This window comes from Mirounga leonina, unplaced genomic scaffold (assembly GCF_011800145.1).
Source record: "Mirounga leonina isolate KUSES-001 unplaced genomic scaffold, KU_Mleo_1.0 Mir_151, whole genome shotgun sequence".
NCBI lineage: Eukaryota > Metazoa > Chordata > Mammalia > Carnivora > Phocidae > Mirounga > Mirounga leonina.
This window is the reverse complement of record NW_023270377.1, coordinates 109637933-109651520: the sequence shown is the minus strand read 5'-3', so window position 1 is coordinate 109651520 and position 13588 is coordinate 109637933.

The window sequence follows — 13588 nt, the reverse complement described above, 5'->3', positions numbered from 1 at the left end:
CATAACAAAATACCACAAAGAGAACTTAAAAAAAATCTTATTTAAAATTCCATTAAAACAAATAAAATACCTAGAAATAAATTTAACCAAGGAAGGTAAATACCTATACTCTAAAAACACTAATGAAAGAAATTGAAGATGGCACAAATAAATGGAAAGATATACTATGCTCATGGATTGAAAAAATATAAACATGTTAGGATGTCCATATTGTCCAAAGCAATTTAAAGATTAAATGCAATCACTACCAAATTACTAATAGCATTTTTCACAGAACTAGAACAAATAATCCTAAAATTACCACGGAAATACAAAAGACCCAGAATAGCCAAATCAATTTGTGAAAAAAGAACAAAGCTGGACATATCATGCTACCAGATTTCATACCGTATTATAATGCTATAGTAATCAAAACAGTATGCTACTGACACAAAAACAGACATTTAGACCAATGGGAAAAAAAATAGAGAACTCAGAAATAAACCCAATCTTATATGGTTAATTAATCTACAACAAAGGAGGTAAAAATATACAATGAGGAAAAGACAGTTTTTTCAATAAATGGTGCCGGTAAAACTTGACATCTACATGAAAAAGAATGAAACTGATTGACTTTCTTACACCACATGCAAAAATAAATTCAAAATGTATAAACAGTCTAAATGTAAGACCTAAAACCATAAACTCCTAAAATAAAAAAAATAGGCAGTAAACTCTTTGACATTGGCCTTAGCAATATTTTTTTTTTTCAAATCTGTCTTCTTAGGTGAGGAAAAAACAAACTATTAGGACTACATCAAACTAAAAAGCTTTTCACAACAAAGAAATCCATCAACAAAATGAAAAGGCAAAATACTGAATGGGAGAAGATTGCAAATGATATATTTGGTAAAGGGTTAATATCCAAAATATATTTAAAAATTCATACAACTCCAGAAAAAAAAATCTGATTAAAAAATGATCCAAAAACCTGAGTAGACAGTTTTCCAATGAAGACACACAAATGGCCAACAGAACGTAAAAAGATGCTCAGCATCACTAATCTTCATGGAAATGCAAATCAAAACTACAATAAGACATCAATTCACATCTGACAGAATGGAAAGAATGAAAGAAAGAAAGAAAATAAAGAAAAAAAGAGAGAGGAAGGAGGGAAGAAGGAAGGAAGGAAGGAAGGAAGGAAGGAAGGAAGGAAGGAAGGAAGGGAACAAGTGGTGAGAATGCACTATTGGTGGGAATATAAATTGGTGCAACCACTATAGAAAATACTATGGAGGTTCCTCAGAAACTTAAAACTAGAGCTACCATAGATTTTTCTGGTCCGTGTGCAGAGTCTTGGTCCAAACCAGTGCTGTGGTCCCCACTGGGTGGTGGTCCAGGTTCTCTCTATTCATCTTCATAGCCGGTTGGAAGTGGATTCATGTGAGAGTTATGGAATAGAGTATGATTACCATCTCTCCAGGGAAAGGGCTTGGACCTGATGCGGAGATGGGGGTAAGCGACGAACTCGGGTCTCTCGTGCTCTCCATGACGCGACTTCAGGAAGACATTCAGCATGCTCACATCCACGCCAGGGAGCGCTACGAAGTAGGTGAGAGCCTTCCACATGCGAGCTGAGCCCTCCTCGCCGTGGGTGCCACTCGCCACTCTGGGTATATATTTAAAGAAAACAAAACACTAATTGAAAAAGATATCCACATCCCTATATTTATTGTAGCATTACTTACAATAGCCACAATATGGAAGCAATGTAAGTGTCCATGATAGATGAATGGATAAAGAAGTGTCTATGATAGATGAGTGTATAAAGGTCAATGGAATATTACTCAGCTATAAAAATAATAAAATCTTGTTATTTGAGAGAACATGAATTGACCTAAAGGGTCAGTGAAATAAGTCAGAGAAAGATAAATACCATATATTTTCACTTATATGTGGAATCTAAAAAGCAAAACAAATGAACAAACAAAACAAAATAGAAATAGACTCCTAGATACAGAAAATAAACTGTTGGTTACTAGAGCAGAGAGATGTTGGGGGCAGCAGGCGAAATAGGTAAAAAGGATTAAGAGGTACAATCTTCCAGTACTAAAAACTAAGTCATAGGCATATAAAGTACACCATAGGAAATAATTTAAATAATATTATAATAATTTTGTATGGTGACATGCTAATTAGACATCATAATGATCATTTTATAATCTATACAAATGTCCAATCTCTATGTTGTACACCTGAAATTAACATAATATGTATGTTAACTGTACTTCAATCCAAAAAGAAATGGATATATGATATTACTTAATGAGAACTGAAATATATGTAATATTGAATACTATCTTCCAGAAATTTATATTTCTTCACATATATATTAGTGAAGTTCTATTATTTTCTTGACATAGGCTCGTCACTTTTTGTTAAAAATATTTTAAGTTAAAACACAGAAACCAACCAACCAAGAAACAAAACAAACAAACAAAACCAGATAATTGTGATTCAGTCTCAAGAAAAAAAAAATTAATGTATATTAGCCCCACAATGCATGAAGATGCCTCAGTAGACACAAGGAAAATACAGAAATTAAACAAATGATAATTCCCAAACTGAATAATACAGAATATGCAAAAAAAAAAAAAAATCATTGTATGGATTTAACAGCAGAATAGAGATAAAAGACAAAACATCCCCTGCCCCCAAAAAAGCTTAAAAATAGAACAGTGAAATGATATAATGTAAAAAAGAGATTTTAAAATATTTTCAGAAAAGGGGGGGTTGGAAGATGGTGGCAGAGTAGGAGGACCCTAGGCTTGTCTCACCCCAGGACTACATTTAGATAACTATCAAATCATCCTAAATACCACAGAAATGGACCTAAAGACGGGGAGAACCAACTTCACAACTAAAGGAAGAGGAGAGGCCACATTGAAGAGGGTAGGAAGTGCAGAGATGTGGTTTAGGGGAGAAACACAGTGGCTGCTGCAGCTGGGAGGGAGCTGAAATTACTGATAAGGGCAAGGGACAGACTAACACACAAGGGAACATGGGAAAACAAATCCCCATAGCAACTGGCTTAGAAAGCAAGAGAGGCTGAGTTTTCATGACTTCTGGCAACCACAGAGGCTTAAAGCCTGGAATTTCAAAGGTCAGAGGGCGTGGCTGGAATAGAGCCCTGAGGGCATTATGTTACTCCTGGAGAGAAGGCAGGCAAACAACCCAGACACACAGCATGGAAACAGGAATCTGAAGAGCACCTGGGGCATACAGTGGGGAAGTTAGTTGCTCATATTGGAGCACATCCCAGAGAGAGCACACTCAGAGAGAGACCCCACTAGAAACAAAGAACTGGCCAGCACCATTTCCCTCTTACCCTTCAGCATAAACATGTAATATGTAAGTAAGTGATATTGTATTGTATTGTGTAAGTAATATGCTGGTTCCCACAGGTTCACCTGTGGGAACCAGCATAGTTCAGACACTTATTTAACTTGCTTACACCAATCCTCACCTCCCCCATGCTCTGCTGGAATTGCCCCTTGCAGTAACCCTTGCCTCAGTCCCAGTGTGGCCAGCTTCCTTCCCCCTTCCTGAGAAGCTTGGCCCAAACCCTGCTCACACCAGGTCTCCCAACATAGGAGTTTTGCAAAATCTCAGTTCTGGCAGCAGTGGTGATAGGTCTCATTTCACAAACAGACCAGAACACACCTAGTTAAAATGCACCACATTTAGGCCAGGGACCAAACACTGCTCACAGTAGACAAATACAGCCTCTGCAAATGACTGGTCTGAAGGACAAATAGGCCAGGACAAAACAGCAGAGCATATGCAGCACACATTGGAGACACTCCTGGAAGTGCAGGCCCTGGGAAGCAGGGGATACCACAAAGCAGGGCACTACAGGACTTCTTCATAAAGCCATTGCCCTAAATAGCTGACATTCTAACACAGAGAAACAGGCAAGAGATTTACACAAATAAGAAGACAGAGAAATCTATCCCAAATGACAGAATAAGACAAGGCCATGGCCAGAGATTTAAGCAAAAAAGATATAAGTAACATGACTGAACACAATTTAAACTAGCAATCATAAGAATAATCACTGGACTTGAGAAGAATGGAAGATATGAATGAGAGCTTTAACACAGAGATAAGGAATAACATAGCAGAGATAAAGGGTACATTAAATGAAATGAGAAACATATATGGTGGAATGAACAGCTGGCTGGAAGAAGCAGAATAATGAATTATTGACCTAGAAGACAGAGTAATGGAGAGTAATCAAGCTGAACAAAAGAGAAATAGAATTACACAAATGAGAATAGACATAAGAAACTCAGTAACTCACAAATCTAATAACATTCATATTATAGGAGTCCCAAAAGAAGAGAGAGAAAAGGGAGTAGAAAATGTATTTGAAGAAATAATAGCTGAAAACTTTCCTAATCTGGAGAAGTAAACAGATATCCAGATCCAGGAGGCAAAAAGTGCTCCCATCAAAATAAATAAAAGCAGATACACACCAAGACATATTGTAATTAAATAGGCAAAGTTTAGTGATAAATAAAAAAAATAAAAGCAGCAAGAAAAAAAGAGTTCAGCAACTTAAAAGGGAAAACCCATAAGGCTAGCAGGGGAATTTTAAACAAAAAATTTCCAAGCCCGAAGAGGGTGGCATGATATATTTAAAGTGCTGAATAGGAAAAATTTGCAGGCAAGAATACTCTATCCAGCAAAGCTAACATTCAGAATAGAAGGACAGATAAAGAGTTTCCCAAAAACTAAAGGAGTCCATGACAACTAAATTAGCCCTGCAAGAAATATTAAAGGGGACTCTTTGAGTGGAAGGGAGAGACCAAAAGTGACAGTATAAAAGTAGGAAACACAAAAGCAGTAGAAATGAATATTTCCACCAAAAAAAAAAAATCAATAAACTCACAAAATAAAAGGATGTAAAATATAACAACATGCATCTAAAATGTGGGGATGAGAGGAGTAAAGAATAGGTTCAAACTTAAACAACCATCAACTTAATATAGACTGCTTTATCCAGAAGAGGTTATATTAAAACCTAATGGTAACTATATATATATATCAAAAAAACACTAATAAACATACAAAGAATGAAGAGAAAGAAATCCAAATATATCACTAAAGAAAATCAGCAAAACATGAGAGAATGACAAGAAAGGATCAAAGAAAATCTTCAGAAACATCCACAAGACAAATAATAAATTGCAACAAATATATATTTATCAATAATTACTTTGAATGTAAATGGACTAAACATTCCAATCAAAAGACATAGGGTAACAGAACGTATAAAAAAATACAATACTCATCTATATGCTGCCTATAGGAGACTCATTTCAGACCTAAACGTACCTGCAGATTAAAACTGAGGGGATGGAGAAACATCTATCATGCAAATAAATGTCAAAAGAAAGGTGGAGTGGCAGTACTTATTTTGGACACAATAGACTTTAAACAAAGAGTGTAACAAAGACAAAGAAGAACACTAGGTAATAATAAAGGGGACAACCCAACCAGCAGATATAACAATTATAAATACTTATGCACCAAACATAGAAGCACCCAAATACATAAAATAGTTAATACCAAATTTAAAGGAACTAATTGATATTAATACAGTAATATTAGGGAACTTTAACACCCCACTTATATCAGAGGACAGATCATCTGAACAGAAAATCAACAAAGAAAGAATGGCTATAAATGACACACTGGACCTGATCGACTTAACAGATATACTCAGAACATTTCATCCTAAAGCACATTCTTTTCAAGTGTGCATAGAACATTCTCTAGATAGTTCACATATTAGCCCACAAAACAAGCCTCAGCAAATTCAAGATCAATGTCATGCCATGCATATTTTCTGACCACATAGCTATGAAACTAGAAGTCAACCACAAATGAAAATCTGTCAAGAGCACAAATACATGGATGTTAAATAACATGCCACTAAACAACGAATGGGTCAACCAGGAAATAAAAGAAGAAATAAAAAAATACATGGAAACAGAAGGAAGCTAAGATGGTGGCATAATAGGAGGACCCTAGGTTTGCTTTATCCCTCGAACACAGCTATATAATTATCAAGTCATTCTGAATACCCAGGAAATCAACCTGAGGACTGATAAAACAAACTGCACAACTACAGGGAGAGAAGAAGCCACACTGAGGAAGGTAGAAAGTATGGAGACATGGTTTGGGGGAGAAATGGATCATTGGTGTTGTGAAGGGAGAGAGCCCAGGTCAAGGAGAAAGGCAAGAGAGAGTGAAATGCACAGGGAAACACTGAAAGAGAATACTTCCCCAAAGTTATTGGCTGGGGAAACAAGAGGAACTGATTTTCATCAGTTTTTGCAAACCAGTGGTATTCAAAGACTAGAATTTTAGAGGTTGGCAGGCTTGGCTAGGAAGGAGCTCTGAGGACGTTGTCTTACCCCTGGAGAGAAGGTGGACCAGCAACCCTAGGGCAGAAGATGCCATCGGAGGATCACCTAAGGTGCACAGGGAGACACTGTTCACTCTTCTTGGTGTTCATCTATGAGAGGTGGTATTTGCAGAGAGACCTCTCTGGGGACAAAAGAACCAGCTGGTTCCATTTCCCTCCCCTGCCCCTCAGCATAGGTGCAGAGACATGGGCTGAGGGCGGCTAACCCAGACCCTCGCTCTAGCATGTTTTGTCCAAATCCCATGCCCTTTCACTCTGGCACAACTGCCTTTCTCAGTCCAACCTGCATCAGCCCCAGGACAGCGAGACCCTCCCCCAAAAGACCAGTGCAGGTCCCCACCACATCAGGTCTCTACAGTTTGGAGTTGTAAAAGTCAGCAGGCTTGGCTGGAATAGAGCCCAAACTGCACTGTGCTGCTCCAGGCAGGCAAGCAACCCAGAAGCAGACAGCATGAAAACAGTGATCTGAAAAGTGCCTGGGACAGTATGGAGGTTCCTCGAAAAGTTAAAAATGGAACTACCCTACAATCCAGCAATTGCACTACTAGGAATTTACCCAAAGGATACAAAAATACTGATTGAAAGGGATACATACACCCCAATGTTTAGCAACATTATCAACAATAGGCAAATTATGGAAAGAGCCTTAATGTCCAGCAACTGATGAGTGGATAAAGAAGTGGTGTATATATATCATGGAATATTACTCAGCCATAAAAAAGGATGAAATCTTGCCACCTGCAATGACATAGATGGAGCTAGAGAGTATTATGCTAAGTGAAGTAAGTCAGTCAGAGAAAGACAAATACCATATGATTTCACTCATATGTGTAATTTAAGAAACATATCAGATGAACATAGAGGGGACAAAAAAGGAGAGACAAACCAGGAAACAGACTCTTAACTATAGAGAGCAAACTGAGGATTACAAGAGCGGACTGGTGTGGAGAAGGGTTAAATAAATGATGGGTATTAAGGAGGGCACTTGTGATGAGCACTGGGTGTTTTATCTAAGTGATGAATCACTAAGTTCTACACATGAAACTAATATTACATTGTATGTTAACTAACTGAAATTTAAATAAAAACTCGAAAAAATACATGGAAATAAATGAAAATGAAAACACAATGATCCATATCCTTTGGGATGCACCAAATGGGATTCTAAGAGGAAAATTTATAGCAATACAGGCCTAACTCAAGAAGCAAGAAAAATCTCAAACGACCTAAACTTACACCAAAAAGGACTAGAAAAAGAACAACAAAGCAAGCCCAAAACCAGCAAAAGGAAGGAAATAAAGTTTAGAGCAGAAATAAATGATATAGAAACTAAAAACAAAACAAAACAAAAACATGAAACAAGGAACTTGTTCTTTGGAAAAAAAAATCAATAAAATTGATAAACCTCTAGCCAGGCATATCAAGAAAAGAAGAAGGACACAAATAAATAAAACCACAATGAAAGAGGAGAAATAACCACTGACACCAAAGAAAAACAAAGAATTTTAAGAGAATATTATGAAAAACTATATGCCAACAATTTGGACAACCTAGAAGACAACCTAGAAGAACCTAATTCACAGAAACATAAACTACTAAAATTGAAACAGGACAAAATAGAAAATTTGAAAAGACTGATAACCAGCAAAGATATGGAATCAAGGGCACCTGGGTGGCTCAGTACGTTAAGTGTCTGCCTTTGGCTCAGGTCATGATCCCAGGGTCCTGGGATCAAGTCCCATATCGGACTCCTGCTCTGCCAGAAGCCTGCTTCTCCCTCTCCCTCTGTCTGATGCTTCCTTTGCTTGTGCTCTCTCTCTCTCTCTCTGTCAATCTTAAAAAAAAAAAAAAAGAAGAAGAAGAAATGGAATCAATAATCAAAAACCTCCCAAGAATCAATAGTCCAGGACCAGATGGCTTCACAGGAATTCTACAAAACACTTAAAGAAGAATCAATGCCTATTCTTCTCAGACTACTTCAAAAAATAGAAAAGGAAGGAAAACTTCCAAATCCATTCTGAGGCCAGCATTACCCTGATTCCAAAACCAGACAAAGACTCCACTAAGAAACACAACTACAGGACAATATCCCTGGTAAACATAGATGCAAAAATCCACAACAAAATTCTAGCAAACTGAATTCAACAATATGATAAAAAAAAATAATAATTTACCGTGATTAAGTGGGATTTATTCTTGGGTTGCAAATGTGGTTCAGTATTTGCTAATCAATCAACATGAAACCTCACATCAATAAAAAAAGGACAAGAACTCTATGATCATTTCAGTAGACAGAGAAAAATAATTTGACAAAGTACAATATCCATTTATGATAAAAACGCTCAACAAAGTAGGGGTAGAGAGAACATACTAAAGGCCATAAATGAAAAACCCACAGGAAACATCATACTCAATAGGGAGAAACTGAGAGCTTTCCTCTGAAGGTCAAGAACAGGACAAGGCTGTCCACTCTCATCACGTTTATTCAATATAGTACTGGAAGTCCTAGCCACAGCAGTCAGACAACAAAAAAATAAAAGACATCCAAAATGATAAGGAAAAAATAAAACTTTCCCTATTTACAGATGTCATGATACCCTATATAGAAAACCCTAAAGAAGAGGGGGGGCAAGGTGGTAGTAGAGTAGGGGACCTCATTTCATCTGGTCCCTCGAATTTAGGTGGATATCTATCAAACCATTCTGAACACACGAATTCAACCTGAGATGTAAGAAGATTCATCTGGCTCCCCACAAGCAGGAAAACGACTACTTTTTGCAAGGTAGGAGGTGCAGAACCTTGAATCCTGGAGGGAAATATCTGAAGATAAGCGGAGGGGGGAGGGAGCCTCCATAAACTGGCCTCAGGAAAGTGATACAACACTGGAGCAAAAAAATTGGGACCCTTGGAAATCTACTCTAGTGAGAGGCACCCCCTTCTGAAAAGTGCACAGGGGGTGAGTAGGGCAGAATTCTAGGTGGATCATTGTGGTTTCAGGATTCCAGGAGACTCAGAAAGAACGGAGAAGCCCGAACCAATAGAGTGCCCAAGGAGTGGAGCTGGTAGACTGGTTATAGTCAGTGAACCCAGAGGGGACTTTCAGCTCGACACCATAAACTGTGAGCTGAGCTGGTAAGGAGACAGCCTGAGCACCCTGAAAAGGACTAGAAGGTGTGGGCTGTCTAACATCCTAGGGGGGATATAGAACTTCTTGCACCCATGACAGGGACAGCTCTCAGGGAAATGTGGCACATGAAGAGACACTGGGGTGGCACCCAGCATGACCTAGGAACTGCAGAAGTGAGTCCACGGCCACTGGCAGTTGCAGCATCACAAGGTGCAGAGACGCTCATGGGTCCCCGTAACTTTCCCAAGAGAATTGCACTGGCAGGAGCCCCAGGATTCAGCAGTTTGGCACACAAAGAGCCCATGCCCACACCTGGGCAACAGCTCTCAGGGTGGTGTGATCCCAAAGGGACCCTGGGGCAGCACTCAGCATGACCTGGGAGCTGCTGAAGAGGGTGCACCCACAAACTCAAGGCCGCAAGTAATTGCAAAGTCACAAAGTGCAGAGACACTCATAGTCCTGTGACTGCCCCGAGAGAGGTGTGGCGGGCACAAATTGTGTGAGTCTGTAGAGTTTGGTGAGTAGAGGTGGAGACGGATTGACCTGGAGGATTTGTTGAGGGGGAGGGGACGGTGACACTGGCTCTGGGCCAGATTCCCACATGGCCACGTTTGCTATGACCCTCTAAAGCAAAGCTGAAAGACACTGAGGGAACAAAAGCCGCACAGCCAACCAGCTCACATTAAGCCCATTCCCCTGACAAGGGGTGGGGCAACTCCACCCGGGCAAAGATGCCTGCGAAGCTGAGCAGCAGGCCCCTTCCCCAGAAGACAGACTGGAAGAACAGGTGAATGATAAGCTATTTCCCACAGGAATGTTAAACTCCAGCGCCAGGGGAAAAAAATATAGGGAACTCCAGGTGTTCCCTCACGACTTGCTTATACTTCATGCTAATATTTTACATTTCTTTTTTAGTTTCTCTTCTTATTCTTTTTTTTTTTTTTAACCCTGCTCCTGTTTTAAATGGATTCATATTTCCCAATCTATGTTTTTAAGTCGCTTCTTAAATTTATTTTTTTCACATATGTTTTATGGATTTATGCCCCATACTAGCCCATTTTTCACTCTATTCAATTTTATCTTGATATATGGGATATAGTGTCTTCTAACACAAAGACCAAAAATCAAGCAGGAATGGGCAGATCACCCTGCTTTGTCCACCCTGAGAGATTATAATCTCTCTCCCCACCCCCCTCGTTTTTTCTCTCTTCTTTTTCTTTCTTTTTTGTTTTGTTTTTTTGTTTTGTTTCGTCTTAAGATTTTATTTATTAATTTGACACAGAGAGAGAGAGAGAGAGAGAGCAAGAGAGGGAACACAAGCAGGAAGAGAGGGAGAGGGAAAAGCAGGCTTCCCACTGAGCAAGTAGCCCAATGCAGGGCTCGATCCCAGGACCCGGAGATCATGACCTGAGCCGAAGGAAGAAGCTTAATGACTGAGACACCCAGGAGCCCCTCCTTTTTATTGTTTTGGATCAGTTTGGCTTTCATGGTATACCTGTGGTAGCTTTTGACCACCTCACATTTTTTCTAAGATGCATTTTCCTTGGGTCATGGCTGATATTTTCTGTCCATTCGCTCAACCATCCCTCAACAAAATGAGTAGGAGGAGGAACTTCCAACAAAGAAAAGAACCAGAGACAATGTCCTCTGCCACAGATCTAATGGATATGGATATAAACAAAATGTCAGAGATAGACTTCAGGGTAGCAATCATGAAGTCAATAGCTAGGCTAGAGAAAAGCATTAGTGACAATATAGAATCTCTAAGGGCAGAAATGAGATCTAATCAGGCTGAACTTAAATATGCTATAAATGAGAGGGCGTGGAGCAAGATGGTGGAGGAGTAGGAGACCTGGATTTCGTTTCCTCTCAGGAATTCAGCCGGATAGGGATCAAACCAATCTGAACACCTACGAACTCAACAGGAGATCAAAGAAAAGAATAGCAACAACTCTCTGAACAGAAAAGCGACCACTTTCTGGAAGGTAGGACGTGCAGAGAAGTGAATCCGAGGCGCTATTCAGGAGGAAAGACAGCGGGCGAGGGGCCTCCATAAGCTGCTTCTGGCAAGTGATAGAGCTGCAGAACACAAAATCGGAACTTTTACAAGTCTGCTCCACTGAGGGACGTCACTCCAGTGGCCAAGCAGGGAGTGGAACCCTCACGGGACAGTGTGGTCTCAGGACCCTTGGGGTCACAGAAAGACCGGGGGTACCTGAGTGCAGCAGAGCTCCCAGGTAACTGAGCAGGGAAGCCGGCTGCAGAGGCGGAGCCCAGGCGCAGGTTCTTAGCTCAGGGTTGCCATAAACCGTGATCCGCGGCACAGTCGGGCCACTGCTCCTCCAGCAGGGACCCAACAAGCGGCAGATATGGGGAGACTCACCTTCCACTCCTGGGAGGAGCGGCGTGGGAGCACACCACAGGGATCTGCTGGGTTTGGAGACTACACATGGGGTTGGGTGCCAGAGATAGAAACACGCGGTCACAGGCCGGGTGAGCACGGAGTGCGGCTGGAGAACAGGGAGACAGGAGTGACTGACTGCTTTTCTCTGGGGGCTCACTGAGGAGTGGGACCCTGAGTTCTCGGCTCCTTCCGGGGCGGAGATTGGGAGGCCGCCATTTTCACTCTCCAGCTCCAAAGCTGTACGGAAAGCTCCCAGGGAACAAAAGCTCTGGAGAGCAACCTGAGCAGATTACTTAGCCCGGACCGGGCAAGGGCGGGGCAGTTCCACCTCCGGCAAAGACATTTGGAAACCACGGCAACAGGCCCCTCCCCCAGAAGATCAGCGAGAATAGCCAGCCAAGACCAAGTTTACCGATCAATGGGAATGGCAGAACTCCAGCGCTAGGGGAATACTACACATAGAATTCATGGCTTTTTTACCATGATTCTTTAGTCTTTCAAAGTTAATTTTTTTTAACTGTCTTTTTTTCTTTTTTTTCTTTTTTTGAATTTTTCTTTTTCCCTTTTTCAACCAACATCTTAACAATCCTTTTCCTAAAAAACATTATTATTTTTCATTTTTAGAGTCATATTCTATCCCTTCATAGTAGTTACCAGTATTTTTGCCATATATATATATATAAGTTGTTCTCTCTTTAAAATTTTGAGATAGTTTCTTCTAACAGATCAAAATATACCCTAAATCTCTAGTATATGGTATTTTTCTACTCCCCTGCCTGATCACATTCTCTCCCTTTTTTTTTTCTTTTTTCTTTTTTTAAATCCTCTTCTTTCTTTTTTCAAACAACTTCTTATCAATTCCTTTTATAAAATTTTTTATAATTTCCATCTTTACAGTCATAGTCCATCCTTTCATCATATCAACTCCTATTTTTGTACATATATAAGTTTTTCTTTCTTTAAAATTTGAGGAGGCACTTTCTTCTAAAGACCAAAATATACCCCAAATCTACTGTGTGGCACTGATCTATATACCAGCCTGATCATATTTGATCACACTCTGTTTTTTTTTTTCGGTGTTGTTTGTTTTGTTCTGTTTTTGTTTGTTTTTATCTTTATCTTTTTCTTTTCCTTTTTTTTCTTTTTCTTTTTTCTCTCTTTCCCTCTCTTTTCCCACTGCTTCAGGTCTTTTCTGATTTGTTTAGGGTATATTTTCTGGGAGCGTTGTTACTCTGCTAGCATTTTGTTCTCTCATTTATCTACTCCTCTGCACAAAATGACAAGATGGAAAAAATCACCTCAACAAAAAGAACAAGAAGTAGTACCGACTGCCAGGGACCTACTCAATGCGGACATTGGTACGATGTCAGATCTAGACTTCAGAATCATCACTTTACAGATACTAGTTGGGCTTGAGAAAGCATGGAAGTTATTAGAGAAACCCTTTCTGGTGAAGTAAAAGAACTAAAATCTAACCAAGTTGAAATCAAAAAGGCTATTAATGAGGTACAATCAAATATGGGGGCACTAACTGCTAGGATAAATGAGGCAGAAGAGAGAATCAGTGATATAGAAGACCAAA